This window comes from Rutidosis leptorrhynchoides, chromosome 8 (assembly GCF_046630445.1).
Source record: "Rutidosis leptorrhynchoides isolate AG116_Rl617_1_P2 chromosome 8, CSIRO_AGI_Rlap_v1, whole genome shotgun sequence".
In the NCBI taxonomy this organism is placed as follows: Eukaryota; Viridiplantae; Streptophyta; class Magnoliopsida; order Asterales; family Asteraceae; genus Rutidosis; species Rutidosis leptorrhynchoides.
In genome coordinates, this window is record NC_092340.1 from 89,379,868 (window position 1) to 89,388,539 (window position 8,672).

The window sequence follows — 8,672 nt, forward strand, 5'->3', positions numbered from 1 at the left end:
ATGAATGCAATATTTTATCAAAACGTATCATATAGAGGTCAAAACCTCACTGTGGAAACAATGATTAATGTGCCGCGTCAATAGCGATTTTGACGGGTCGTTACAGTATGTTTCCTGTTAAGGTCAGGATTGGTCTCTTTCGATCAAATAGTAATAAATTTAAAAAGTGTCCTCGTATAGTTAGTGACATTGTGTTCCGAAAATTATTTCGAGGTTAACGATAGTGTCGGAAAAATTTAACTCGTTTCGAGCAAGAAGATATGACCCGTTGAATATTTGGGTGGAGTTTATTTAAGATTTTTTATGAAAATAGTTATTTGACACTTAACCCCCTGTTTGGGGGCTGATTTGAATATTTGAAAAAAATGTGGGGGTCTTTGTTGGTGTAGTGAAATTTAATTAGAATTTAAAAAAAAAATGAAAGGACGAAACTGTCCTGAGTTACGATTCACCATTTTTGTGTATTAGATAATATAGTAAAGTAATAGGACAATTATTTAAGAAGGGGGATGGTGATGGACCATTGTCCTACTAATTAAACTTGGTAGATGGGCTGAGTTTTTTTAGTGCTAATTATGAGGATGATCTTGATAAGATGATTCCTAAATGTGACATTGTTATGAACACTCCATTAACAGAAAAAACCAGGTGAGTTTTTCATGTCAAAATTAGTTTAATAATTTTGTTAGCGATCATTACTAATTACTAAAAGAATTAACAAAAATATATAAGGTTTTTTTCAGAGGGATGTTTAACAAAGAAAAGATATCTAAAATGAAGAAGGGGTACTTATCGTTAACAATGCTCGTGGAGTGATCGGGGTCGAAGTACCAATAAAAAATGAACTAAAAACTCTAGACTAGCTACGGTAAGTAGGATTCGTTCCACGAGAGATTGTGGTCAAAAGCAAGCAATTTTTAGAATGGTTTGATGATTAAAAACTTAATGAAATACATTAAAAGCTAAAAGTCTTAAACTCTAAATGATTTATATAAAGCACATAAACAAAAGATCAAAAAGAACTTGCGAGCATAGGCCAACGGTTCCCCCCATGTACTTTGTGTCATGAGATAGGTCATGGGTTCGATATGTAGGGATGACATTATTTTCTTTAAAACAATTAAACATCAATAATAGTAGTATATATTGACCCTATAGGGAGGTTTTACCGGATTCGTTCACGGACCTCTACCCAGGAACACTGCCCGAATGGATGTGTTCCCGGGTACCGTCGATCGGGTTCGGGTTTCCACCCGAACGTGTATGGTACGTGCAAATGATGAGGGTCATTGAAATAAATGATCTACTGATGCCAAAAAATTGCCGTTCAAAGAAGAACAAAAAAAACAAAAGATCAAAAAAACAAAAGTTGTTATCAATTGATTAAAACCTTTATCCCTTCTAAATCCCAATTAGGTAACATTCATTCAAATAAACATGTGTGCTTATCAAGTTGTTATCTAAATCACATAGACATGAATTCTTAATTTCGTTAAAATAGTTATCTTGGGCACGATTATGTAACCTAAACACTTGTCTTCATCCCTAATCTAAATTAACACTAAGTGGATCAAGTAAAATTGTTAAATCACAATAATACGTCTTGCAACAATCAAAATCAACAAACTTGCATTAAATAACCTAAACACTTGTCTTCATCCCTAATCCAAATTAACACTAAGTGGATCAAGCAAAATTGTTAAATTACAATAATACGTCTTGCAATAATCAAAATTAACAAACTTGCATTAAATAATCACTTAAACAGATTACAAAATTATTAATCAAAGAACTTTATCATTATTATTAATCAAAAACTTAACCACACACATACTTGAATGAATAAACAATACACTAAATCTTCATTGGAAGGAATAAAGAAAGGAACTTAGCTGAGCATGATGATGATCATGAAGATCTTGCTTTTGATTCTTGAAAGTAGATGAATTTTGGTGTTTGGAGTTTATGCTCACTGCTAAAAAACTGATGAAAAAGCCCCCCAATTCGTAGTTAAGGGTTTCCCTTATATAGGGAATGGCTAACTTGTTCTCAAAGCAAAAATATCTCAAAATATGGGTGCAGAAAAATGCACTGGCGTAATTTATGCTTGATCTGGCGTAAAATTACGCCTTCAAGTGACATTTTTCACTGTCTTCCAACTATAAATGACGTAATTTACGCCAAGAGTTGCGTAAATTACGCCAACCCATTAAAACTAAAGTTGTAGCTCTCTGAAATACGGTCGTTTGAGCTTTTGAATCACCTCAATCGAAGGTCATATGCTCAAGTTATGGCCAATTTTGTAACAGCTCGTAAGAGTCGATTTTTCACCATTTTCAGCATCTTTTATCATCTTTTCGTGCAATCTTCTTCCACACTTAACATACATGAAAACCTACTAAAACACTCTGTTTTGACCACTAAAGTTACATAAAACTCTTGTCATTAATAACCATTCCGAGCATAAATTAGGGATCGATCAGGGAGCTATAATGGATACACAAGCTGTTGTTGATGGTTGTTCTAGTGGACACATAGGAGGCAAGTTTTTAACTTTTAAGATGACTTTATTGTTTAACATAATTTTAACTGTTGATTTTTTATGATTTATATTATGTTATAATGGAGATGTTTGGTATCCTCAACTAGCTCCAAAGGATCATCCGTGGCGATACATGCCAAATCAAGCTATGACCCCTCACACATCTGGAACTACAATTGATGCTCAAGTTCCTAATTTGTTCTTTTACAATTTTTTTTCGTCTGTGTTCATATGAATAGAAAATGCATGTTAATAAATGGAATATGTGCAGTTGCGATATGCGGCTGGAATGAAGGAAATGTTGGAGAATTATTTCAAGTGAGAAGATTTTCATCCACAACATTACATTGTGAAGGAGGGTGAACTAGCTTGCAGTACCGCTAATCTCCGCTAGCTTCAACAACATGGCGAATTCTAGTTACTTGCGTTAAGTGTTGTACGATGCTTCTGAATGAAAACTTAAAAAAATGTTTTAGTTTTTATTACTAGTTTTGGTTATGGGAATATGAATGCAATGAGTTTCAATACTTCTCTCTATCTCACAATAATGATCCTGAAACTTTAACCTTAATACCCGTTATCAGGTATCACAACACGGTTGTTTACTATTTTTATAACTTTTCTTTTGTTTTCATTTGGCTAAAGGGGTGTTTGATTATATGTCTCCTAGAAATAAATCAATTTTCAGATTTAGCGATAGATTAAGTTACAAAGAAATAACATTTTTATTAATCGAATTAAGAGCTGTACAGAAACGAATCGTTAATTGGAAAGTAAACGAGCCTTAATAGAAAAACTCCTTTTTAGAGAAAAACCCTTATTTTTTATGGAATTACTATTAGTTCGAAATTCAAGTGCTGGTGGAGTCTACAATGGCACCTAATCGAGTGGATACTGGGCCTCTCATTTAAATTAAGACCTACTGTTCACTACTAAAATTTCCACGTCAACGCCACTTTAGCTTCACTCCCTTTCACTAACTAACTAACTGAACATTCATTATCCTTTACTAAACAATGTTCACAAATATAGAATGTACACACTACCAAACATGGATAAAAAGGGAAATTTGCTACAGTGATTTGCTGCAGTGAAACACTATTTGCTACAGTAAAACACTAGTTGCTACAGTAAAACACTATTTGCTACAGTAAACACTATTTGATGTCGACGAACTAGCAAACAAAAACAGAAAAGGCGGCCATGCGATCGCATGGCAAAAACGCTGAAAACTCATGCGATCGCATGAGCTACAGTAAATCGAAAAGTACTATAAAAGGTCAGTTTTGCTCGACAATTTTTTTTCATTCTTATTCTGTACTTAAAATTTATATTTATAATTTTAATTATAATTTTAATTTTAAGTTTAATAATAATAAAGTATATTCGAGGGTATTTTTAATTCGGGTTTCAAACCGTTTTAAAATAAGGAAATATTGGGTATTGTTCTGGGTATTGTTCTTGAATCCAAGGCCAACCATACATTCGTCTACCATCATTACGTCTACGCAATTTGCCTACAATATTGAGTCTCAATATTGAATCGTGAGTTTATAGTCTCCCTTTTTAAATACTTTAAATATTTTTGGGCTGAGAATACATGCAATTTATTTTAAACGCAATAAGACACAAGTACATACAAAATTCTACACTGAGTTAAACCGAAAATCCCTTAGCTTTGGTAACTAGTAGCTACCAGTACATAGGATATGGACTGGTGGGCGTGAATAATTGTATATGGATCCATAGGGCTTGACATCCCCGTCCGAGCTAGAGCGCTAGCCTTTTAACGGACGTATGTTATTTGAGTTTAAGACACGTTGGTTTGCGTGTATTAAAACGAATGGGGTAATTATCACTATAGCGTTAAGTTTAGTTACCAGGGTGCTCTGTTACGTAGAATCTATTGATAAACTTTTGATGAAATCTTGTGGTCTATCTTTATATATGTTTATGACTCGAGCAATTAAACCTATAACTCACCAACATTCGTGTTGACTTTTTAGCATGTTTTATTCTCAGGTCCTTATAATGCTTCCGCTGTGATGTGCTTGTTGCCTGCATGGAGTCTCTCATGCTTTGTACAAAGTTTATTGCATTCAAAATAAAACTGCGTTGTGTAATAAATAATTGAACTGTGATGTCAACCTGTAAATTAAAGACTTATGTATTTCGGGGTTTTGCTTATACCTAAGCACTTGCCCACATTTTTATAACTTTCTATGTTTAGAAAGTCACTTATTTTAATGAATGCAATATTTTATCAAAACGTATCATATAGAGGTCAAAACCTCACTGTGGAATCAATGATTAACGTGCCGCGTCAATAGCGATTTTGACGGGTCGTTACAGTATGTTTCCTGTTAAGGTCAGGATTGGTCTCTTTCGATCAAATAGTAATAAATTTAAAAAGTGTCCTCGTATAGTTAGTGACATTGTGTTCCGAAAATTATTTCGAGGTTAACGATAGTGTCGGAAAAATTTAACTCGTTTCGAGCGAGAAGATATGACCCGTTGAATATTTGGGTGGAGTTTATTTAAGATTTTTTATGAAAATAGTTATTTGACACTTAACCCCTGTTTGGGGGCTGATTTGAATATTTGAAAAAAATGTGGGGGTCTTTGTTGGTGTAGTGAAATTTAATTAGAATTTAAAAAAAAAGTGAAAGGACGAAACTGTCCTAAGTTACGATTCACCATTTTTGTGTATTAGATAATATAGTAAAGTAATAGGACAATTATTTAGAAGGGAGATGGTGATGGACCATTGTCCTACTAATTAAACTTGGTAGATGGGCTGAGTTTTTTTAGTGCTAATTATGAGGATGATCTTGATAAGATGATTCCTAAATGTGACATTGTTATGAACACTCCATTAACAGAAAAAACCAGGTGAGTTTTTCATGTCAAAATTAGTTTAATAATTTTGTTAGCGATCATTACTAATTACAAAAAGAATTAACAAAAATATATAAGGTTTTTTTCAGAGGGATGTTTAACAAAGAAAAGATATCTAAAATGAAGAAGGGGTACTTATCGTTAACAATGCTCGTGGAGTGATCGGGGTCGAAGTACCAATAAAAAATGAACTAAAAACTCTAGACTAGCTACGGTAAGTAGGATTCGTTCCACGAGAGATTGTGGTCAAAAGCAAGCAATTCTTAGAATGGTTTGATGATTAAAAACTTAATGAAATACATTAAAAGCTAAAAGTCTTAAACTCTAAATGATTTATATAAAGCACATAAACAAAAGATCAAAAAGAACTTGCGAGCATAGGCCAACGGTTCCCCCCATGTACTTTGTGTCATGAGATAGGTCATGGGTTCGATATGTAGGGATGACATTATTTTCTTTAAAACAATTAAACATCAATAATAGTAGTATATATTGACCCTATAGGGAGGTTTTACCGGATTCGTTCACGGACCTCTACCCAGGAACACTGCCCGAATGGATGTGTTCCCGGGTACCGTCGATCGGGTTCGGGTTTCCACCCGAACGTGTATGGTACGTGCAAATGATGAGGGTCATTGAAATAAATGATCTACTGATGCCAAAAAATCGCCGTTCAAAGAAGAACAAAAAAAACAAAAGATCAAAAAAACAAAAGTTGTTATCAATTGATTAAAACCTTTATCCCTTCTAAATCCCAATTAGGTAACATTCATTCAAATAAACATGTGTGCTTATCAAGTTGTTATCTAAATCACATAGACATGAATTTTTAATTTCGTTAAAATAGTTATCTTGGGCACGATTATGTAACCTAAACACTTGTCTTCATCCCTAATCTAAATTAACACTAAGTGGATCAAGTAAAATTGTTAAATCACAATAATACGTCTTGCAACAATCAAAATCAATAAACTTGCATTAAATAACCTAAACACTTGTCTTCATCCCTAATCCAAATTAACACTAAGTGGATCAAGCAAAATTGTTAAATTACAATAATACGTCTTGCAATAATCAAAATTAACAAACTTGCATTAAATAATCACTTAAACAGATTACAAAATTATTAATCAAAGAACTTTATCATTATTATTAATCAAAAACTTAACCACACACATACTTGAATGAATAAACAATACACTAAATCTTCATTGGAAGGAATAAAGAAAGGAACTTAGCTGAGCATGATGATGATCATGAAGATCTTGCTTTTGATTCTTGAAAGTAGATGAATTTTGGTGTTTGGAGTTTATGCTCACTGCTAAAAAACTGATGAAAAAGCCCCCCAATTCGTAGTTAAGGGTTTCCCTTATATAGGGAATGACTAACTTGTTCTCAAAGCAAAAATATCTCAAAATATGGGTGCAGAAAAATGCACTGGCGTAATTTATGCTTGATCTGGCGTAAAATTACGCCTTCAAGTGACATTTTTCACTGTCTTCCAACTATAAATGACGTAATTTACGCCAAGAGTTGCGTAAATTACGCCAACCCATTAAAACTAAAGTTGTAGCCCTCTGAAATACGGTCGTTTGAGCTTTTGAATCACCTCAATCGAAGGTCATATGCTCAAGTTATGGCCAATTTTGTAACAGCTCGTAAGAGTCGATTTTTCACCATTTTCAGCATCTTTTATCATCTTTTCGCGCAATCTTCTTCCACACTTAACATACATGAAAACCTACTAAAACACTCCGTTTTGACCACTAAAGTTACATAAAACTCTTGTCATTAATAACCATTCCGAGCATAAATTAGGGATCGATCAGGGAGCTATAATGGATACACAAGCTGTTGTTGATGGTTGTTCTAGTGGACACATAGGAGGCAAGTTTTTAACTTTTAAGATGACTTTATTGTTTAACATAATTTTAACTGTTGATTTTTTATGATTTATATTATGTTATAATGGAGATGTTTGGTATCCTCAACTAGCTCCAAAGGATCATCCGTGGCGATACATGCCAAATCAAGCTATGACCCCTCACACATCTGGAACTACAATTGATGCTCAAGTTCCTAATTTGTTCTTTTACAATTTTTTTTCGTCTGTGTTCATATGAATAGAAAATGCATGTTAATAAATGGAATATGTGCAGTTGCGATATGCGGCTGGAATGAAGGAAATGTTGGAGAATTATTTCAAGTGAGAAGATTTTCATCCACAACATTACATTGTGAAGGAGGGTGAACTAGCTAGCAGTACCGCTAATCTCCGCTAGCTTCAACAACATGGCGAATTCTAGTTACTTGCGTTAAGTGTTGTACGATGCTTCTGAATGAAAACTTAAAAAAATGTTTTAGTTTTTATTACTAGTTTTGGTTATGGGAATATGAATGCAATGAGTTTCAATACTTCTCTCTATCTCACAATAATGATCCTGAAACTTTAACCTTAATACCCGTTATCAGGTATCACAACACGGTTGTTTACTATTTTTATAACTTTTCTTTTGTTTTCATTTGGCTAAAGGGGTGTTTGATTATATGTCTCCTAGAGATAAATCAATTTTCAGATTTAGCGATAGATTAAGTTACAAAGAAATAACATTTTTATTAATCGAATTAAGAGCTGTACAGAAACGAATCGTTAATTGGAAAGTAAACGAGCCTTAATAGAAAAACTCCTTTTTAGAGAAAAACCCTTATTTTTTATGGAATTACTATTAGTTCGAAATTCAAGTGCTGGTGGAGTCTACAATGGCACCTAATCGAGTGGATACTGGACCTCTCATTTAAATTAAGACCTACTGTTCACTACTAAAATTTCCACGTCAACGCCACTTTAGCTTCACTCCCTTTCACTAACTAACTAACTGAATATTCATTATCCTTTACTAAACAATGTTCACAAATATAGAATGTACACACTACCAAACATGGATAAAAAGGGTAATAGGCAGAAGAATTTTTTCTGTTTGGGCTACTCGGGAGGGTGTTGGATGTGAAGGATATCAAAAAACGAATTCGGAAGAGCTAGGGGAGGCACGTCGCAGCCTAGGAAGGCGCGACACGGCCTAACTCGTGATCAGAGCATCAGTTTTTGGAAAACGATTGTCCGGATAATAGCCTTTGAGGCGCGGCGCGGCCCCTTGTGGCGCGCCGCGGCTTCGTCTGGCGAGAAGTTTCCAAATTTAAGTTTTTCTTGTTCTCCAAGTTGTTTTGGCCTATT

At 34.0% G+C, this 8,672-nt stretch overlaps 2 pseudogenes; both read left to right on the forward strand.

Annotated features, from left to right (window-relative positions):
• The first annotated feature begins 417 nt into the window (after nucleotides 1–417).
• On the forward strand, nucleotides 418–2,936 carry LOC139863606 (formate dehydrogenase, mitochondrial-like; annotated as a pseudogene).
• A 657-nt stretch (nucleotides 2,937–3,593) lies between these two features.
• LOC139863607 (formate dehydrogenase, mitochondrial-like) lies at nucleotides 3,594–7,722 on the forward strand (annotated as a pseudogene).
• The last annotated feature ends 950 nt before the right edge of the window (nucleotides 7,723–8,672 follow it).